General features: G+C 36.0%; 1 pseudogene; it reads right to left on the bottom strand.

Annotated features, from left to right (window-relative positions):
* Positions 1–4816: 4816 nt before the first annotated feature.
* LOC149247767 (DEAD-box ATP-dependent RNA helicase 20-like) lies at positions 4817–23331 on the bottom strand (annotated as a pseudogene).
* Positions 23332–23561: the final 230 nt, after the last annotated feature.

Raw genomic sequence — 23561 nt, 5'->3', positions numbered from 1 at the left:
ATGCGTTAGTTCACATGTTGGCTCACCCCTCTTAACTTGGTTCGTTTTGCCAACACACCTCCTCCATCACACTGATGGCTGCTCGTTAGAGCTAATACCCTTGTGCAACTAGCATGTCGATATTGCCTAGCCATGTGCCCCATATGTCGTGTGTCCTCTCTAACACTTATCAGTTTGCCAAAATGGAAACCTTTCAGTGGGCGGCTCGTGCCTGAAGCTGACTCGTCTAATCGAGCATGCCCTCATTTCGGTGAACCAAGGTGTCAAGTCAATTGGCTCCAGCACTTGCTTCAACCAAGTGACTCATCCTCATCTGATTGTATGGTCCCTCTCCAACATGGACTCGCTTCGTCGCTTAACTCGGCTAGCCAAACTTACCTTGGCATGGCATGACTTACTCATAATTCCTCTACCAGAAACCAGTATACGTCGCAATTTGTGCGATGGGAATGTTGCACACTGTGGGCATTCACCCAACTCGAGGGCCAAACAATATTGAAACCATGTGTATTCTATATTTTATCTATATGCATTTTAAGTAACGTTTGATTTTTTAATGTAAAATTTGTTATTTTAGAATTGATTATTTTTATACCTATGGTATATGTTGTTTGGGCTTTATTTTTACCTTTTTTTGAGAAGATAGATTGGATTCCATTATAGAAGTTATCTTGGGTAAATAAGGTTTAAGGTTTATGTATTAGATATAATATGAAAGAAATAATTGTGAAAATATTTATATGGCAGATTTTTTTAAGAAACTTTATAAGAAGTTAGATAAAAATTATGTGAAATATTTTAAGTAATGTAATTAGATGCTTTATAAAGCAAATTGTGTTTAGAGCTCTAGTCAATTAGAGGTTTCCTATTTGAAGAGGAAATTAATATTAATTTCATTAATAAAGAAATTGCTAATTATGGTTCTATTTATGGTATTTTAGTTCTTCTACAAGTATCTTTTATTGTTACAATATATGTGAAATCTCTTCTTTCTAGAGAAGCAACTCAACTAATACACCTAAAACATAACATCATAGCAAATACATTCAACCAATATAGTAGATTTGTTCATTAATACCATTGTAAAAGCTTTATCACTAAAAAAAATACCAAGCCATCATACCACAAGAAAAATATCACAACAAACAAAGTCAACCAATATATTTTGGAGCAACAATTTGAGTTACAAAAATAGATTTATGGATGCCCATAAACATCATGGATAATAGCACGATTTATTGGGCAGATAGGAGTTGATGACAATGTTGGAATGTCTCATTACATGGTTGTAAATTGCTATACAGAAGTAGATTTGATTGTTGGTTCGACTGTTCTTTTTTATTCCACAACCCAACAAAAGATGGCTCAAACTACTGAGAAAATATGAATTGCAAATGGAAAATATGACCTCCCAAAAATACCACAATCTTTCTCTATACCCACCACCTCGCAATGAGATGAATCTTCAACAATAAAAAAGTATAAAATATTTGAGTGACTGTTCCTTTTGATTAGCTAGTATAAATTTGTTTCACTACCGAAAGCAATTCCCTCAAGGATTTCACCCTTAGTGCTTCAAATCCACAAGAGCTCTCCAAATTGATATGAGGAAAATTGATTATGCATGCTTGAGGTATTCTATTTTATCATTAGAATACCATTGTAACAGTCATAACAAATCATTCAGGCATAGAAGAAAATTTTAAATAGAATTTACTAAAATAAATACATGTAACTAGTTCTCCCGTCTAATTTCAATCCCTAGTAGTCGTTGCTCTGAATATTTTGACTTCATTAAAAAATTGACTGATTTCCTCCCTACCTATATGGGATCAACCTCTCCGGTTCCCAGACCCAAAAGATTTTGAGATCGAAATCTCCTGGCCCTCGTGCCCAAAATGCCAAGAACAATCATTTCCAGTTAAATCTAGATCTTCATTTTTTTAGGCAGTCATTAACCCTTTGGTTTTAAAAAATATATCCACAACCATTAAATTGGATTAAGTTGATTTGATTATGCTAATTTCAGTCGGTTGATTTGAGTGAGTTGATTGTTGTTGCTTGGGTGGGTTTCTCGTGCCTTCGATTTAATTAACGCATGTAACACCCGATTCAAGTCTTCCAGTGATATCCCATGAAAATATATTCGATGTACATTTTTTAGATTTCATATTAGGTAATCAATACATATTTAAGAATAAAATACATTTACTTTTACAATCTCGTATTTATTTGGTAAGTTGTAATATATACTTGTTATATATATTTATATAATATAGTCATTTGTTTCACATAATTTGTAATGTATAAGTTGACTTGCATAAGTGTTATATATATTTATATAATACAATCAATTTTATATTCGTTATAATAATATATTTTTATGATGAGTCATTACAACGATTTATGTCATGGGTCATCATTTACATAAATTGTTAAATGCTATAATAAGATGTTAAACTAAGTAATTCTATAGATAACAAATTTGATTAAATCTTGTAGCATTTTATCCCGTCGTTCAAAAATTTATCATTTAGTAATTATCCCTTAGAAATAACTGAATCATATACAGATAGTGTTAATGCTTCACAAGATTACAATTTCAGTTAATAATTATGTGAAAGGAATTTAAGAACAGTTAAGTTACATAATAGACTCTATAGGAAAATATGAGACATCTTACACTATAATATTCTATGTCTTTGAATAAAATTCATCATATGTGATGGCATGAAAATAACACGGGTTACCTAATGCCATGGGTTCGTAAGCCACCAATGATAAATTAATCCAACAAAAAAATCATTGTAAATTTTATCAAAAGATTGATCCATGAGATAGATGATCTACAAAATTTGTATGTGTTAAACAAACTGAATAATTAACTTTATTGATTAAGTGGACAACTCACAGGTGAGGAGCTCCATGTGGAGACTACCTCTAGCAGAAATCTCTACATACAAATCATATTACAATTGAAATTATATATAGTGTTCACACATCTAGGGAAGTTAGAATAACTTCCTAACAAGTAGGAACTGATTCCTAATCCAAGGCTCTAGTGAACCGAATCTCCCCAGATTTACATATTCTCCATTATCTTCAACACTCCCCCTTAATGGAGAAATGAGTTCATAATTATTCCTAACATTTCCCTAAACAATCCAAACTTGATTCTACCGAGAGGCTTAGTGAAAATATCAACAACATTGTCACATGTATTACAATATTCAATATGGATTTCCTTTGATTGAACTTTCTCCCTGACAAAATGAAACTGTGTATCAATGTGCTTTGTGTTTTTATGAAAGACTGGATTATTTGAAAGTTTGATAGAGCTCTGGTTGTCGCATTTGATAACTGTTGCAACCTTTTGTTCTTCTCCAACATCATGGAGAAGTCTCCTCAACCAAACTTCTTCACAAGTTGCTGCACACATCGCTTGATACTTAGCTTCTGCTGAAGACAAGGATACTGTGTTCTACTTTTTGTTGCTCCATGCAATGACCCTAGACCCAATGTTGAATGCATAGCTTGTTATGGATCGTTTGTCATCTACATTTCCAGCCCAATCGGAGTCTAAAAATCCTGTCAATCTAACATCAAATGAATCACTCTAAATAATGCCAAAGTCTAAGGTTCCTTCCAGATACCTTAAGACGCCTTTCACTGCAACCCAATGACTCTCAAGAGGCTTTGACATGAATTGGCTCAGTACACTAACTGCATAATCCAAATCCGGCCTAGTTGTAGTCAAATAGATTAGATTCCCAACCAACTATCTATACAATGTTGCATTTTCCTGCTAAGTACCATCATCATTCTGAAGTTTGATATTCTGCTATAAAGGTACTGCTGTAGCTTTGCACTGATCCATTCTGAACTTTTCTAGTAATCTCCTGACATACTTACCCTGTCACAAAAAAATCTGACCAGCATCCCTCCAGACTTCCAAACCCAAACAGTAGTGTAGCTCTCCAAGGCCTTTCATCTCGAAAACCTGTGACATCTACTCTTTGATTTCTTTAATGAGTTCATCTTCATTTCCTGTAATGATAATATCATCTACATATAAAGAAATGAAAACAATTTTCCCCTATTTGTCAAACACGGTGAATAGATTAGGGTCATTCTTGCTTCTTTTATAACTATGTTGTAGGAAAAATGAATCAATTATGTCATACCATGACCTGGGAGCCTGTTTTAGTCCATATAAAGTCTTCTTTAATTTTCAGACTAAATGCTCTTCCCCTTTCTTCACAAATCGCTTTGGTTGAATTAGATATACTTCCTCTTTTAGATCTCCATTTAACAAGGAAAACTTTACATCTACCTGGTGTATTTTCCAGTGGTGTTTAGTAGCTACTGCAATTATCATTGTGTTTAATTTAGCTATCGGGGTGAAGGTTTCCTTGTAATATATAACTTATTTTTGGGAATACCCCTTTGTGACCAACCTAGATTTATATTTATCTATACACCCATTTTCTTTAAACTTTAATTTATATAGCCATCTGCACCCTATGGGTTGTTTTCCTCCACGAAGATGAACAAAATCACAGGTATTATTTTTAATGATAGATTCATATTCCTCCTGAATTTCTTCCCTCCATTCATTACTTTGACTAGATTCATTAAAATTAGAAAGTTCAGCAATGTTCAACATACCAGTAATGAACGCATGATCCCTATATCTGGCTGGAAATTGTATCTGCCTACTTAATCTTCTGAGTGGTGGAGTGGCTTCAAACTTCTTCTGATCTCCGCTTTGCGGACTCATTTCAAAACTAATTTGATTAGCCACTTCTTCTTTCTCCTACTGCTGTTGCTGTTGTTGCTGCTCATCGGCCCTTGTTTCATCACCATCTTCTAACAGTAAAGGCACATGCCATTCTTCATAACTACGAACAGGGTTCTTATCATCTACCTATTCATGAAATACCACATCTTTGATTGCAAACACCTTGTGAGTTGAAGGATTAAATAACTTATAAGCCTTAAACTCATTGCAATATCCAACAAAAGTACACTTAATGGCTTTTGAATCTAATTTCTTCCTATCTTCTTTCGGGACATGAGCAAAATCCTTACATCCAAAGACTCTAAGATGACTTACTACATGCTTGAATCCAAACAATGCTTTGAAAGGAGTTTTATAATCTAGACACTTAGTAGGACTCCTATTATTAAGATACACTGCAATGTTTACAACTTCTACCCAAAAACCATTGGTCAGATTCTTACCTTTCAACATACTGCAGGCACACTCCACGAGGGTTTTGTTTTTCCTTTCCACAACCCCGTTTTGTTGAGGAGTGTAAGGTGTTGTGAACTGCTACTGTATTTCGTGTTCTTTACAGTATTTGATGAAATCACCCTTTTTGAATTCTCCACCTTGGTCTAAGAGAAGAATTTTGATGAAATTTCATGTTTGCTTCTCAATCATACTTTTGAATTGCTTGAATTATTCAAAAGAATGACTTTTCTACCTGCGGAAATACACCTAGGTGAACCTTGTACATTCATAAAAAAAAAATAAGAAAATAGTAGGCCCCTTCTAATGACCTTGTCTGCATTGGCCCACATAGATCAGTGTGTATAAGTTCAAGTATATCCCTCTACTTCCTATCGACAATAGAAGGAAATTCATATCTATGTAACTTACCAAGGACACATGCTTCATAGTCAATATGCATACTGTTCAAAATAGGAAGACCATTCACCATACCTTTTTTCTTAAGAAGTAGTAGGTCACTGAAGTTAATATTCCCAAATATCTGATGCCAGAGATTATCTGTAGACATGGATGATGATGCCAACGCTTGATGTGACTCACTTCTGACCTCCTATTTATACAATCCTCCTACATGTACACGTGTTGCAATGGACTTCATCTGATCCAGCATGTCTTTAATTACAAAATGAGATTTAAAGAACTCTACCTTAAGATCTTTATTTCTTATTCTAGATACATAAATTAGGTTCTTTTTAATCCCCGGTATATACATAACATCATGAATATGCCTAATGTTTCCATCAGGTAGTATGACAGGGACATCACCATATCCCTTGATTTCATACCCTGTATCGTCTCCAAGGTAGACCTTCGTACCAGTGTTGGATTCTCTAAAATTTTTAAACCATTGCCTCTTACCTGTCATATCGGAGGAAGCTCTTGAGTCCACGAACCAAATTTCTGATTCATCCTCCTTAATTGACAATGCAGGATCAGATACAAACAATATGATATTCAAATTCTAAGCCAACCCTAATCTTGGATTGTTGTTTTTATTCCACTAGTAGCTAGGGTTGGCTTTAAGAAAGGCTAAGCCCCCTCGGAAGAACCTCAGCAATGAGGAATTCATTGCCCTTAAATCCTTAAACCAGAACAATGATATCGTGGTTCTGAGGGCTGACAAAGGAGGGGCTATGGTCATCCTTAACAAGGATGATTACCGCAAGAAGATGTTGGACCATCTTTACAATAGTGGCAGTTATAAAAAACTGTCCAAGAACCCTCTTAAGAAGATTTCTAGGATGGTGGCTCTTGCCATCAAATCTAGTAGCTCTACGAGTTCTCTTCACCATAAGCTCATTGAGAGCAGTCCAATTACCCCTAGAATTTATGGGCTGCCTAAGATTCATAAAGAAGGGAACCCCCTGAGGCCTATTGTCAACACCATTGGTGGCCCGACCTACCTTCTAGCCAAGTTCCTTGCCCTTAAGCTCAAACCCCTAGTTGCCCATACAGACTCATTCGTAAAAGTCTCTTCTTCCTTCGTTAAAGAGCTTAAGGACATAAAGCTTGACCCAGAAGACATTCTCGTGAGCTTTGATGTGGTCTCCCTTTATACTTGTATCCCTATAAAGGAAGCCATGGCAGTGATCTATCGCCTAATAGATCCTGATACCGCGCATCTTGTTGAGATCTGTCTCACTTCCACTTTCTTCAGTTTTGAGGGTGAGTTCTTTGAACAGACCTGTGGTGTTGCCATGGGCTCACCCCTATCCCCTATTGTTGCGAATCTTTTTATGGAAGATTTTGAGTCCAAAGCTTTAGCCTCAGCTCGTCTCCTTCCCAAGTTGTGGAAAATGTATGTAGATGACACTAATGTCATATGGTCCCATGGCTCGAAGGAGTTACATCTCTTCTTCAACCACCTCAACTGTCAATCCTCTGCCATTAAGTTCACTATGGAAAAAGAGGTCAATGGTTGCCTCCCTTTCTTGGATATTCTTATATCTAAGAATAATGATGGTTCTCTCTCGCACTCAGTATTCCGGAAAAAAACGCATACCAAGCAGTATCTTCATGCTGATTCCCATCATTTCCCTGCACAAAAGTTGGGTGTTCTTAACACACTTGCTACTCGAGCCCTGAGGATTTCTGATAGGGAGAGCTTCGATAAAGAGAAATCCCATCTCCTTAATGTCTTTATGGAGAATGGCTATAGTAGGCACCTAGGTCAGAAAGCGTTCCTAAAAGCCTCTAAAAGCTCGTTAATTAAAAAAGAACCTAAAGAGTGCCGGCTAGGGGTCCATCTTCCCTATGTCCAGGGAACCACTGACAAGATTGCTCAGATTCTTAAGAAGTATGATATTCCCTCAACCTTCAGGCCCCTCAACACTATTCACAAATCCCTCAGATCGGTGAAGGATCCCATTGATCCTAAAGATATGAAGGGTGTCTACTTGATCCCCTGTTCTTGTGGGACCCCCTATATCGGGGAAACAGGGCGCTCCATCCATCAAAGGATTAGCGAACATGCAACGGACCTAAGACATGGAAGAACCAAGTCTTCAGCGTTAGCAGAGCATGCGGAAAAGACCAAGCATCATGTGTGTATTGAGGAGGCCAAGGTTATTGCCAGGGTTGCTCAGTTCCATCACCGTAAATTCAGGGAAGCTATTGAAATTGAAAGAAGGCCGAGCAATCTCAATAGAGATGACGGCTGGAAGATCAGTAGCTGCTGGATCCCGGCCCTTTCTTCCTAGTCTTACCCTTTCTTGCTTTCGTTGGTTCCCCTTTATGTCGTTGTTTTTCCTTGGCACCTTGTCTTCTCCTTCCTCCTAGGGTCTCTCATTTTGTATATATATATATATATATATATATCTATAGATATATATATATATATATATATATATATATATATATATATATATATATATATATATATATATATATATATATTATTATTATTATTATTATTATTATTATTATTATTATATTTGAATTTATTTATTAAAATGAAATAAAATATTTTTACTTTTTATAACTTTCGTAATTAAACTTTATATATTATTATTTTTATGTATATTTCAATTTTATTATTCCAATAATTTTCTAACTAACCTTTGTATATATTTCTTTATATATTTCTTTATATATATATATATATATACATACGTATAATTTATACTTTAAGTCCCATTAAATAACAAATTATAATTTTTAATAACTTTCTAACTAACCTTTAACATTTTTTAATTATTTTATATTTTTATATATTCACATAATTTAACTAATTTCCATTAAATCTTGACTCTGGTCCTAAAGTCAAAATTAGCCATTCGTCAGGATAACCTTTGGAGTCTCTGCTCACACTATTTAACATGCTAAGCTGGATTTGTTTCTTCAACTTGTCCTGGCGATGAACCACACTTATTGGTTCGAAACACGTCGAAAAATGATTTATCTTGTGATTTATGCCGAAGAATTTCTCTTAAACTTGATATGGATCATAGAAGCCTCAATTCAACAATTCAAATTCTAATCTGCATCAACCAAATGGCCTACATGATTGTTGTTTCTTTGTTGGCCTTCATCAAAGTTTTTCTTCCGAAAATGTTTAGCCATATGACCAAATTTACAGCAATAAAAACATTTTGGTCATGAATTGCTTCTGTTCGGAGACATACCTTGAGATGGAGGTGGATTTCTTTGTGGGGTTCCTCCACTTTTGGGTGCTGCATTTTCCTTTCCTCTGAAGGGCTTCTTCTTTGCCATTAGGGAAAGATCTGAGCTCTCGGGTTTCAGGGTCATCCCCCTTTCCTCCTCTTGCATTAGGATCCCTGTCAATTCTTCAAACATGGGGACTTTTTCTCTCGCATTCAACCTAGTGATGAACATTTGATAGTCGTCAGTCATACCATTCATGGTAATCATGACCAAATCAATATCTGATATTGTTTTGCTAATTTCACCTAACTTAGTCTTCAGCTCCTTGATACGAGAGATTAATGTTGCTACTGATTCATTCTCCTCCATTTTAATGGAGAGAATCTTTCTCTTTATAAATAGTATGCGATTTGTGTTATTGTTCTCATACAAGTCTTTGAGAGTTGTCCACATGTCTATTGCGGCTTTAAAATCTCGAATGTGAGGAATAATGTAATCTTTCACAGACAATTTGAGCAGCATCTTTGCCTTGTTCTCCCTCTTTTCCCAGTCTTGGGTTGTTGTTTTTATTCCACTGGTAGCTAGGGTTGGCTTGAACTCATCACTATTTGTGATCGTCCATGCGTTTTGCCCCTCCAACAGGGTCTACAACTTAAATTTCCAATTGGAGTAATTAGAACTGTCAATCTTATTGCTCTTTTTCAGATAGACCTCTGCCATCTGATTGTTCATCTTGACACAAACAAATAACCTCCAACAAACTAGATATATTCAATCTCACAACACAAGCTTGAGATTCAATTTAAAAAAAATATGCCCCAATTGAATTTAAAAAATTCAAGAGCCCCTTTGTTTAACAAAAAAAAAAAACTTATATAAAAAAATGTCTTCCCAAAACATTTAAATGTATGAAATAATTTTAATCCCAAACCATTTTGAAAAAAATTTATACTGTTGCTTTTGTTTCGTTGTCCGCCTTCCTCCGGTTTGATGGTTCCCTAAACATCAACATAACAAAATTCCAGACGAATCTGGTGCCCTACCCGCGCATACACTTCATGCTTTCTTCCTATGCCCCCGTGATCTCTGTCCTCAGATCTGACTCACCACACCCATGCCCTTAGATTTGGCAATACGCACTACTACATGTAGGGGGGTTTTAAGACAATATTTAAGACAATATTTGAGTCAATTGTCTTAACTTAAGACAAAATGAAACTTGTGTATTGTCTTAAATATTGTCTCTAAGTGGGTGTCTCAAAATATAATGTCTCAAAAATTTGTCTCTATAAAGACAATATAGAACACATATTATTATTGTCTCTATAAAGACAATTTGATTTGTCTCTCTAGAGACAATTTCATTTGTGTCTCTTTAGAGACAATTACATTTTTGTCTTTTTAGAGACAATTCCATAATTCAAACTATTGTCTCTCTAGAGACAATATAAAAAATTATTTAAAAAAAATTAATGTCCATAATTCAAACTATTGTCTCTCCAGAGAATAAAAAAAATTATTTAAAAAAAAATAAATGTCCATAATTCAAACTATTGTCTCTCTAGAGACAATATAAAAAATTATTTAAAAAAAATAAATGTCCATAATTCAAACTATTGTCTCTCTAGAGACAATATAAAAAATTATTTAAAAAAAAATAAATGTCCATAATTCAAACTATTGTCTCTCTAGAGACAATAAAAAAATTATTTAAAAAAAAATAAATCTGCTCAAACTATTGTCTCGGATTTTCTCCTACCAAAAATTATTTAAAAATAAATAAATCTGCTCAAACTATTGTCTCGGATTTGCTCCTGCCAATCTATCTGTGTATCCATCTCTATCTACCTATCCATCCATCCATCCATCCATCCAACTATATGCATGTCTGGATATACATATGTAAGCCTGTAGATCTATGTTTTATAGTGTGTGCTCTCCTAAAATTTGGGATATGCGTGCACATTGCATTTATAGGGCGTGCCTTGGGAAGTATGTATCCATTTTGACTTTTTCTCCATCTCATTTGCAAGGAGAAAAGATATATCAAACTGGTTAACATTAAATAACAAGGACTTGACAATTACTGTATAATAAATAAACCATGCTCATCTTGATTCAGGGACCAAATAAATTCCCCGGTCCATTAAATCAGAGAAACATACACCAGAGAAAATTTAGGAAAACAAAAATATTTGATAATACAAAAAATTACAAGCTACACAGGCAGCATCCTCAAAACTGCCAGCGCTCTAGTTGCACCTCTGCTTCAGTTAGGTCTTTCAGAGCTTTTTTCCTACGATAAAATATTGGGCAGTCACAACTGCAATAAGGATAGGACATCAATGTAAGTATAAAAGAGATAGTAATTGTAAAAATTAAAAAAAAACATCCTATTAATTAAAAACAAATACATGATCACACAAATGTTACAAAATACATTCATAATGTAAATTTAAATCATGTTATGAAAATGTAATACTTGAAATATAGCATTCAAAAACCTTGTGCAAAGAACATCTTGGTGCAGAGAGCCTTGGCACCGCTGACATTGTGTCCATAGTTTACCAAAGAGCATTTCTAATTCCCTCACTGACATTGATCAAATATTAGTGTCATATGATAGAAAATCTAGGTGAGAACAATAGACACAAGGCCTACTTTAAATTCTCCAAAAAAAGAGTAATGGTATTAGAATACCAGCTTACCATTCGCAATTGTTTTCTGATACAATTCTGCTTCTCTTCCTTTGCAATGTGAACAAAGTGTCTGATCTTCTTTGTTGCAATGGCAACATGAAATCAGGTAACATCATGAATTTCAGTATGAAGCAACCTAACCAGACATTCTTATTATAAGAAAGCTAGACAGTTTCTTACAAGGAGAGCAGGCATGGAATCATGCAACCTCATAGATTTTTCCACATCAAAAAGATGAACCCGAGTAGCTTTCTAAAGCGCCAAACTGAAATAATAGTTACTCTCAATTGTGCACTACGATAAGAAAGGTAACCACATGCAGGACACCCTCTACTTGTATTAACTAAATACCTGATAGGTGTTTTACAACCAATACAACTGAGTTGTTTCTTGGCAAATTTCATAATTCCACTATTTGAAGGAGTTGATATGGAAATTGCTCGTGTGTTAATACCATGAAGAACCTCCTTTCTTGCATTCTTCAAAATGGGATCAAATATTCTCAACAGCGGCTACAGAGAAAAAACAGGCACTAATAAAAAAAACTTAGTTGGAAAGAATTACTATCTATCAAGAGATATTTGAAACACTGGTGAAATTTTCAAAAAGAGCATAAGCTGCAAGTGATGATGCTTTGGTCTTTCACCTTGCTCAGTTGATTCTCTAGATAATATTGTGGATCAATAGGGATGTTATTCTCCAGTACGTAAATTGGATCCTCAAATTTCTCATATGCCTGAGCCCAAGTAAACACATTAGTCATTATATCCATAATCCCTCTGTCAATTATGCCTCCAAATAAAACATAACAAAATAATTAAAATAACCATTTTTTAGTGCAATATCGAGACTTATGCTGAGCACAGAAGGGGTTAATTATTACCTTGCCACCTTTTGTAGCCTTTATGTTGACATATGGAACACGATCACCCATAGTTGGAGCAATTGCAGCATCCCTTTGTAAACCAGGGGCAACTTGGCTTTAAAACACGACATCAATTTAAAAAATCCAACAATGGACTCATTGTCAATAAAAAGCAAAATATTACAAGAGTCTTTAGATGCACTGCAATAATAAAAATAGAGAGATAGGATTGAAATGGAACCAGAAGGCATTGCTCCATTCATTATACTTGTTCTGAGAAGTTATTTCCAGTATTTACCTTCCGCATGTGCTCAGCTAGTTCCACGTGTGCTGCCTTGACTGCATAGTCATCTCCAGTATTTGTCAGACCCTGACTCAACAAAGAGATTGTTAGCACAGGAAAACAACAATGCCCTTAAGAATATGTTGATAGCCTTGATAAAGAATATGACCTGCAAACATCTGTTTCTGCCACAGCTAAAGAGTAATCAATTTCTCTCAACATGAGATTAAGAATGCAGATATATTATATATTGTCATGTTTTGATTCTCTTCAATTGTATAAGAGCCTCCCTTGACACTTATTCCTCCCATTGCTAGCGGTAAATATTGACTGAATCCCTTCCAAGTACAGAATGTAGGGAGAAGAAACATGACAGACTTAAAAAGGAAACTTCCATGGCCTGCCCCAACTAGGTATATAGTATATGCTTCTAACACTTGAAACCAAGAATATGTAATAAGTGACTTGCTTGCAATGTAAATCTCTTCTTCCCCCTATCATATTTTCTCCATTTCAAAAGTAACAAATGGTCAAACAAATTTGGTCATAAACATGCAGAAGGATTCATTGTTCTCACCTTAGTTATCACCAAAAGTGACAAATCCATTTTTTTCATTAACAAGTCAGAAATAGTGTTCTTGACATACTGCACTGCACCAGGTGTGTCACGATCAATGAGTATTTTGTGAAGGCTATCCCCAGGATTTTACAAATATTTTATTTACCATGGTTAAAAGGAAAAGAAACAAACTAACGGATGATGGTTCTATATGCTGTATAAATTGTTATTTTATTATGAGTAAATAAATAAATGAGTTCCTGGTCACGGGAATATTGTGTAACTTCTGAAGAGGGAAGTTATGTTCTTTTTTTTGTTCCTTTTTTTTTAATAAAAAAATAAAAGAAAAAGAAACAGTTGAAAACCCTAACTGCCTCCCTCTCCACTGTGGGTGACTTCCGAGGAAAGGAAGGAAAGGGGGATTACTGTGCAGTAGAGGACTGACAGAGGGAAGGAGAAAGGAAGCTTGCCAAGTCTGGTGATGACCAGATGGTAAGGGCGCAAAGCGTAGACAATTGTCAAGGACTGTTTGTCCTTGAGTAAGCCAGGGGGGAGATTGGTCTCGAAGGACAATCTCGTGGTCGGGAGGTTGGCTAACTGCAGAAAGTAGTGGTGATTTATTCTTGGAATTACTGATTGGACAGAAAACCAGGTACGAAGTGTTAACCTGAATCTCGTTAATATCTGCAATGAACAGAAGAATTTCTTTCTGCAAACTAGTCTTATTAGGAGACTTCAATTAATAGTTGTATTTAACAATATGTGCAGCGAATCCGAAGGATTTTCTTTCTGTAAATCAATCTTATTGTTTTATTAGAGGACTTTGAGTAAAGGTTGTATTAAACTAAAAGTTAAAATTTTGCGAATTAGCGTCATCAGAGGTCATTAATTAGAGTTAACGTGAACCCGAGGGTTTAAACCTTGGGGTCATGAGATGATAGTGGGATGGTAATGGGTACAGGGTTTTATTTAGCACAGAATCATAATAACCATCCTTTGTCTCTTGTCTAACTTAAAGGTGGTACACGGGTTTGAATTAGCTAGGCTAGGAAACTCCGTGGTAAAGAATGTACACCGAAATCTAGAACAGTGCCATGCAATAGAAATCAATTAAGAAAAGAAAACTGTCCACATTAACAATTACGCTTAAAAGTATAGCAAGAAACTGTGCATGACATAGAAAGATTAGGGAGGTTGGTAAGTATTTCATTCTAACTAATTTACATGTAACATTGAAATATAATTGACATCTTTCAGAACCAAGACAATTCTGTAAATGATAAAACAAAGACCTTCTGTGAGACAGAGCCACAAGGCGCTGTAGCCAGGGTTGAATTACAGTGCCATGGAGCAGCCACTCAAGAGCAGCATTTGAGCCTGAGTAGGCCAGACCACATTCTCAGGCGTGGCCAGAATTAACACCCTGGTATACCAAAACCCTTGAGTAGGGTATTTCAAACAGCAAAACCTTAACGAGCCAAAAGGAACCTAGCAGAGTGTTATTAAGCCTGTGGCTGTAAGCGGTTTTGAAACCGAAAATCAATCACAAGATGCATTCGGAAAACTGTGCATAGTAGCCAAATAATAAATAGCAGATATCAGCCAACAGTTGGTCGAACCAGGTTATCCATGAAAAAAAAGAAGCCTCATATTTCATTTAATGCAAATACACCCTTAGAACATGCAGTATAGGGACAGTAAAAGGACAAAGGTCAACATCTGAGTTCAATACCAGCATATTAACTTACAGTACAAATACAAGAGAGAAGCATGCTGCAGCATGACTATGTACAATCGTACCAAAGTCCAAGGGCTTGGTTAGGAACTAGAAACCATGGCCAAATGCCAAAACCCTTATAGCAAAGAAGTAAAACTATACTCTGAAACCCGAGCTTGCTCTCAGGAGCTTCCATACAACGCGGCAGAGACACAGTCACAGAATACCTTTAGCTAACTTTCCATCGATTAATAATGGAGACTTTCCATTCGAGGGCGGTCGAAGGTGATGAGCATACCTAGAACCCTGGACTTGGTGCAAGGAGGGTTTCTTTAAAGTAGAGTAGGCGTCCAACCTATATCCAACAACCAGGGCATGAAAAAAAGTAAAAGACTGTGTCAGTTTGGTGAATTAGGAAAGAAATTCTGACAGTCTAGAAGAAGGAACACAGCGGCCATGAGTTGGGAGTTTACCTGAGTCAGATGGAGCAATCATGAGCCCGACTAGCCTTCAGTGTTGCAACGGACCGTCACATTCGAGACCCAAACTCTGCAACCAAAAGAGTGCAGGACGAGGTCACGAATATCACAAAACAGTGGTGTGGCTAACTTGGGGAATCTCATAAAAATAACTTCACTGCAAGTTTGTTTACCTGAAGGGAGCAGGGGGGTCGGAATTGCCAGCGGTGGAACCAAAACTGAGAAGTTGACAACTCGGGTAGCATGGGTTTAGTCTACCAGAGGTACTTCTGTGGGGATCAACCCTCCAAATGAACTCCACCAACTTGAACCGAGGCATAGGGTGAAACCGCGAATTGGTGACAGTCGTGGGATAGCAAGGTGTAATCACCACCGTCGATGATGGCAGGACTACCCACAGTGCTGACTCAAACTGCCAGCCACGTACAGGACGAACCGCCAAAGTTAATGCCACCTTACCTCAACCATGTGAAGGCCGGAGATCTACTAGACATCTTGATGCCACGTGGACAGCGATCGCATGTCATCCAAGTGGAAAAGTAAATGAGTCATAAAATCCATTCATCGGGACTGGGGAAAAATCCATGAATGCATACAAACATGTGCCAACAGTTAAACATCAGGAATTAACTTAAGGTTAAAGATATGTCAACGAGTCATGTGGGCTGGTAAGAGTAATTCTTACCATAAACAATTTTTTATTTTATTTGTTTTACTAGGTAGGAGTCATTACAAAGGCACTCTGTAACCAAGTTCTTCACCAGCAAGCAATTGTCCCTTCGCACTGTTTCAATGCCTGTTGATATGGAATATTTAAAAGATCAGGAATATTTAATAATTAAGAAGGCATCAAATAAATTATTTTTCTAAGAGCATTTTGAGCCTTCACAAACACTAAGGCCTATCTTTGAAACAAAAAGATTAGGTTTGTCACCTTTAGTATCCATTTTTTCATAAGCATCTTGCTTTGTCCACAACAACCCAACATCTCTTTTCTTGTTGATGAACAAGTATGGGTGGTATATTTTTTCAAATTCTAGTTTAATATTCTGCATAAAAGCATATGTTAAAAAATGCATTGATTAGATGCCAAAGATGCACCAAATAGATGCAGATAAGCCACAGAAAAGCATAACTGATCATCTTGTCGTGTGCATATTTACAAAGATCTCATGGAAGTGGAATGTCAAAAGAAGATTAGTTTTAAAAAGAAAGGTGATATTAAAACATTCATCCCTACAAAAACATCATTAAAAACTCTAGAGGCTTCACGGATATTTAAAATTCTTGACACTGTACCTTTGTAAATGTACCACTAATATAATCTGAGGCTTCCCTCCCTAGCGTCATGGCCTCTTCTATATTTGGTACACCAAACTGTATCATAACTGAATTTGTATCTCCATATACAACCTAGATTCAAATATAAAAATATAATATCAAGCTTTAGAGTAGAAATGTTGGTTAGGATCAGATCACCCATTATGATCTCAAGAACTTGGACTATCACCAATACAAAAAGTGTACTTCCTGTCATTACTGATCCAGTTCAAAGGTTACAAATGCCTTTAGTTGCTAAATAATAGCATACCTCAACATTGTATTGGTAACCACGAACTACTGTGAACCTTTCTTCAACTAGCCTCTTCGTATGTTCTATCATTTGACGGCCTGGCAGGTTGAAAAAAAATGAGATGATTAATGATATGAAATTTTAAAACAATACGTAAAATCGATATTGTCTGATGGAACAGAGAATGTGTCAAAAGATCAAACTGGACTTGTAATCAAAATATAATAAGAGGGCCTAAGCATATCATCTTAGTTGTACAAGTACACATGACTAATTAATGCAATTCAAGAACTCGATCTTATTTGTACAAGATTGTCAATTATAGTTCATACCCAAAACATTATGCCAGGAGGAAGAAAAGAATTACATGGATATAATTGATGCCCAAAAATAATCAATGTGAATGGATGATACATGGATATATAGAATAAGAGAGGACTGCAAGCATATCTATCTTGTAAGTAAAAGAAGCACCAATAACAATCACCAAATGGAAAATAGGTCATCTCTCTCTATTACTAAGAAGAAAAATGTTATATTTGGCAATAGATGTAGTATATTCTATCCCTGCACCCAACATAAGAATATACCTGATGCATAAATGAACTCTCAGACTACAGGCCTGATTTAATAGTATTGGCTTTCTATGTTTCCCAAGTAGATCCAATTGGGTGATATAGGTATGGCCCTAATGAAATGTCCATATGCAAGACAAAAGCATAGAACAATAACCATGAAATAAGAAACCATGCTTCAATAATGAAATTCCTATTACACAGTCCAAGAAAGGCTTGCCATCTCACAGTAGACTACAGCAAAATCTGCCACATACGAGAGAAAGGTCACATGCTACAAAAGCCAATTAGGTTGCACTAGAAAGCCAGCTCCATAAATTTGGACCAGAGCAATGGCGGCGGCAACAAAGTTCCCTGCCATCAAACATAGGAGTTGTATTCAACCGCCACCAAGCTACAATCCATGCTTCATAATAACCACTAGCAGCCCAGAATCCCCAAATTGAAAAAACCAACCCCCTAAATTTCAATTAATGCATTATTTATGCACCCCTCCACCCAACTTGTAATGATCAGCCCACTGAAAATATCAAATAATTTCAGTTTTAATCCCTAATAACATGTCAATTCAGCTCATGGAGCTAAAGGCAAGAAGTTTGGAATCTACATAGCTGATCCTATAATCAACCTCCTCTATTCTAAAAAATAAAGAGATGAACCGTGAATAGGTAATAAAAAACAACCTTGTAAACATTCTGGTGTACAAAAAGTGAACTTTCGATTCTTTAATACATCAATTTCTACATACCCAAGCCTCGTGCAGCAACATCGGTAGCAGTCATAATAGGGCTCTTTCCAGCCTTAAATTTTGATAAGACCCAGTCTCTCTCAGCTTGGCTTTTATCTCCATGAATTGATAGTGCTGGCCATCCATCCATACGAAGTTTCCTAGTAACTTGGTCACAACCTTTTTTAGTTTCCAAAAAGATAAGCAAGTGGCTACCATCCATGATCTCCTCTAAGAGATGTATTAACCTGAAAGAGAAATGTCTTAATTCATGGGTGCATTTGCACAGCTAAAAAGCAAAACGATAGTCAGTATATACTATAAAATGCACCTAGGAAGGATAAACTACACCTTATATACTTCTCATGTTCAGAAAAAATCTCCACAATTTTCTCAATAGCATGGTTTGCCTTGAGTTCTTGTGAGCCAATTATTACCTAGAAAGACATAAAAATTCATACAAATTTAGCAGAAATTGGAAAACCTCCAATAGACTCGAATAATAATAAAGTTGCAAACATAACAGAGACCATCACTTGCCACCCAAGAAAAATAGAGCTCAGTTTTATTACATGCAGACTTGTAGAAAAGAAACCACCTTGTATGGATTATGTAGAGATTGCCTTGCAAGAAGCTCGACTTCCTTGGCCAAGTTGCACTCCAGTATAATGTCTGCCAATCTGGCCGAATCTGCATACTAGGGAAGATTCAGAATTGGTTACAACAGACACCAAATAGCTCTGATGTCAAAGGGGAGAAATAGTGCAGGAAGATAGGTTAATTAAACATTTTCCAGCAGATAAACATGGATTACAGAAAGATCCGCAAAAGTTGGTCCATACCCCAGGGAAAAGTTCTAAGTAACTAATAATTCACTGCCATCACAAACAAGGTCCTTTTCATTAAGGCACCGATATAAAGTCCATACATACACGTGCGTGTGTGTGCTGTTCAAAGTTACAATTGTCTCGAAACCATGGACATGAACTTACATTTCTAGACACTACTTGTATTAATGAATTCTACTGTGAATAATCAAAATCAAAATGAGACATTGCTGCTCCCAAAACAAATATTCAAAACCCACAGTTCAGGTTTCAATACCAACCTTCTTCCTTAGCCAGGAAAGGACAAAATTGAGAACACCAGAGAAAAAAAAATAATAATAATAACAACGAAAGAAACAAAATATAACCCAACAAAAAAAAAAAAACAGCTTTTTATGGTCTTTTATAATGCATTCTTAACTACTAATGAAAACAGCTTTGATATCTGAGTCAATAAGTAATGGAAATCAATATTAAAGCCACAAAACAGGTCATATTGAAAATTTTACAAGTGTGCAATTTATCCTGTGTAACTAAGCCTATAGTATATATTAAATGGCAACGATACACACTTGAGAAACAAATTCTTTTATCTGTGGTTCAAAACCCATATCTAGCATACGATCAGCTTCATCTAACACAAGATATGTCACTCTTCGCAAGTTTGTATTTTGTGACTCCAACATATCGATTAACCGACCCGGAGTTGCAATGACAATCTCAACCCCTAAATCCAAACAAGGGAAGAATAAAATTAGCAATTCATAGTGACATCCAAAGGTTTGAGAACATATAAAAAATGAAGGCAATGAAACAATAAAACATAAACGATCGAGATCTGCGAATACATAAAAGGCTTAGAGTGATGCTACAAAGTAACCTACCTTTCGAAAGATCTCATACTTGTGGACCTTTGGGAGCACCTCCATATATACACGTATTCTTGATTTTTGACAATGCCCCAAATTTAGTTGCCTCTTGCTGGATCTGGACAGCAAGCTCACGTGTAGGTGCTAACACCAAGACAATAGGCCCATCTCCTGGAGCTGATATATGACAACAAGCGACAGCATTTAATATGTAGCCATGTATGGTAGGTATGGAGGAAAAAGACATTTCCCTCCCATCAAGAGATCATACTTAAAAAAAAATTACATCACAGTAAAAGGGCCAAGGAGGAGATAAGGCTCTAGACAGTTTAAAGCTAAAAGACGCAATAACAAACCTAAATAAGGTTGAGCATTAACATGAACAATAGCAGGTAAAAGATATGCCAGTGTCTTCCTAGAGCCTGTCTCAGCAATACCAATTAAATCCCGCCCTTTCAAAGCCATAGGCCATCCTTGAGCTTGAATAGGTGTTGGCTCCGTAAAGCCTACCTTTACAACCTCTTCAAGAACATACTCTGACAAAAAAAAATACCCGCAATTCAAAAATTAGCATAATTTTTCTTACATTCCAGAAATGTCTTAAAACCACAATTTTGATAATCAGTAAAATCTGACACCCAAAATAGATATAGAAAGGCCTGAGCTTTGACTGTTGCTCAACGATCCTATTTTACACATTTCAAATTTTTAGGTTGGATAGAAATCATAAAATATAGGGCAACCAAGTCCAATTCAAGAAGGCCAAAAGACAAATTTCTAAATTATCCTGCATTCATGTACAATTCAACATAGCATTCAAGGAATCATCAATCATCAATACACAGACATGTTAACATGTGAGGGGTACTTTTAACTAAGATAACAATAAGAGAAACTCCTCCAAATACCAAATACATTTATACATTCAAATCACATGCCTTCAATAATGATTATATGATTTCTTTATATACCTATTTAAACAGTGCACATATGGCCCATTACTTATTAAGCCAACCATATTACATAATTATTTACACATAACATAGGCATTTAACCCCATAAATACTACCCTTTGGAATCATATCATATACATTTAACCCCTTATATTCCCTTGGTTCATATCATAAATACATCCTTAAAAAGATTTGAAATATGAAAAAAATCATAGTGAGGAAGGATCTTAAAAAAGTATTACAAAGAATAGGAAATTGGCACATTAATATCATATAATGAAGTATCTACATATTTTGCAAAACAGTCCCTTCTCAGGGATGGGCAACAGAGTCTCGCCGGAGAATACAAGGTCAAAGCATAGAAGCACTACAACTACCCTTTTTATCATGTCAACCTTCAATAGCAATCCCTCATAGCAATTCAGGAACGTGGGAATTAGAAGGAAAGTAGTGATGTGCTGCAATTTAAATTCAGCAAAGACAGACACACAACTAAGGAATGTTACACGCCCTCTAATTTTGCACTTGTGCTAAGGAAAATACCTACTTAGAATTCATGGTAGAATTAATCTAGATTACCATCCTATCATTACCTATTATTTAGAGAGGAAACTGGAGCAAAGTAGAAGAATAATTTAACCTTCCGGCACAAACGCTTAGCTAACAAGGATGGTTGAAACTTTCTCCTCTTGGACAGGAGAGCAAGAAAGTAGTTGGATGTCGTGATGTAAAAGATTAATCTCAGAAATAGTCAAACAGGAAAACTTCACACACAAAAAATCCACATGCAAGGAACTTTGAACAATTTAATCCCATCACAAATAAAAATGTGCACAATAGAAGCCAAGACTAAGTCACAACTGAAAAATTCAGCGATGAAGTGCGGATGAAGCTTATAATCAAAATCGCTTCAAGGAGTCCAGGTCCCAAAAATGCTAAGTTCTTGCAAAACCTCTAAAATTAGAGGCTAAATGTATTGTTAGATTAAAGTTATGGGAGGCAACCTTCCAAAGCTTCAACAACATATCCCCAAGGAAATGTGTTGGGAACCAATTTTCCACCAAGTTTTTGGTATGGGAGTGCAGGAGCAGAGAGACACATATGGAGGGGCATGTTGAACCATTCTCAAGGAAATTTGAGGGGACTGGGACATAGAAGTTCCTAGCATAGGGTCTCATTTCTAAAAATATAAAAAAAAATAGTAATAATAATGATAAAACCCTAAGAATAACAATAGATCTCATGCAAATTCATCATTGAGCAATCCAATGAAAACACCCAATACTGAAAACCCACAATCCTGAAAACCGACAATCTTGAAAACTATTAAGGGGACTAAATTGATATGAAATTCTACTTTCTTCAAGTCCAATGAGGTTGGAACCACTGTCAAATATCTTAAAGTCCAATGAGGTTCGAACCACTCTCAAATATCCTAAAACAATGAGTGGTAATATTTAAAAATTTAAATAAAAAAAAGTTAGATATAAGAGAATGTAATGTTATAATGTCAAGTAAAAAAGATAAAAGAGATAAGGGAGAGAATGTGTATAATTACCGAAGTCACAAATTCCTCAAAACTCTAAACCCTATCTCTATTCTGTCTTAAAAAGTTGTTAGACAAAATCTTTGGGGAATTCTTAAAAAATTGTTAGACATAAAATCATTTCTTTGGGGAATGGGTGTTAGTTTTGCACCCAGGCATTCCTTTTTTGGTGGTGGGGGAATGGCTGGAAAATGAATTATGATGAAGAGACAAATATTAATAATACCTAGAAAACCTGCGTCACAAAAACTTTTGACGGGCTTGGGAACGTCCCGGCCATCGACTGTAATTTCACGTCTCTTGCGATATTCCCTGACCTCGTCTTCAGTCATAGAGGCGATGTCCTCTACCTCCTCGTAGAAATTCTTCTTAAAGGGTGCCAGGTTCTCAAAATCCTGCTTCGGCAGTGAAATGCTGTCGAAATCCCTCTTCGATCCACTCCCCTGAAACCCCCCATAATAACTTCCTCCTCCTCCACCCGCCAAGCCATCGCTGCAAAAACACTGCAACTTTAAAACCAGCTTCCACATCATAAAATAGCAAACCGTATAAAGTCATTTGCATGATTATTTCGCTATATTTTACCTCTTCCTCTCGCGGTACGAGTTGGGATCGCCATATCTACTGTCGTAGTGGCTCATTGCTCACAAACCCTGTAGAGAATATTTGAAACCCTAAACACCCAACAGAAACAGACGGACTCCGCTGTAACTAAGAAATGTTGGATGGGACGAAAACGCCAATGTCAATCTTTGATATCAAAAGGCCTTCCTCCCCTCTAAACCTTTCAATCCTTCTCCTCCCTTTAAATATCCTCTCTCCTCTGAATTAAAAAGAACATTAATTTTTTAATTAATAGATGCCATTTATGAGAGGTACGGCCTCCTTGCTCGCCGTGATTTACATAAATGAAAGCCTTTTCATTGATTCTTAATCGTAATTTAGGCCAAGGGCAAAGCTTATAGACAATAGAGTTTCTTTTTAGTTACT

The sequence above is a fragment of the Pinus tabuliformis genome, chromosome 7, assembly GCF_031772625.1.
Source record: "Pinus tabuliformis cultivar Carrire ecotype Pingquan chromosome 7, CPIR1, whole genome shotgun sequence".
In the NCBI taxonomy this organism is placed as follows: domain Eukaryota; kingdom Viridiplantae; phylum Streptophyta; class Pinopsida; order Pinales; family Pinaceae; genus Pinus; species Pinus tabuliformis.
This window is presented reverse-complemented; position numbering and strand designations above follow the sequence as displayed.